We start from the raw sequence: 473 nt of genomic DNA, 5'->3' as shown, positions 1-473 counted from the left end.
GGGAGGGAGGGAGGGAAGGAGGGAAGGAAGGAAGGAAGGAAGGAAGGAAGGAAGGAAGGAAGGAAGGAAGGAAGGAAGGAAAGAAGGAAGGAAGGAAGGAAGGAAGGGGAAGGAAGGAATTTTTCTTTTTTTTCTGTTTTCTTTTTTTGAGATGGAGTCTCATTCTGTTGCCAGGCTGGAGTGCAGTGGCACTATCTCAGTTCACTCCAACCTCCACCTCCCAGGTTTAAGCGATTCTCCTGACTCAGCCTCCCGACTAACTGGGATTACAGGTGCCCACCACCATGCCCAGCCAATTTTTGTATTTTTAGTAAAGACAGGGTTTTACCATGTTGGCCAGGCTGGTCTCGAACTTCTGACCATAGGTGATTCACCCGCCTCTGCCTCCCAAAGTGCTGGGATTACAGGAGTAAGCCACCACACCCAGCCAGGAATTTTTCTAAGCATTAAGAAGGAACTTAAAAGAAAATACG

The sequence above is a fragment of the Cebus imitator genome, unplaced genomic scaffold, assembly GCF_001604975.1.
Source record: "Cebus imitator isolate Cc_AM_T3 unplaced genomic scaffold, Cebus_imitator-1.0 Scaffold232, whole genome shotgun sequence".
Taxonomy (NCBI): Eukaryota; Metazoa; Chordata; class Mammalia; order Primates; family Cebidae; genus Cebus; species Cebus imitator.
Note: the sequence above shows the minus strand (reverse complement) of the source record.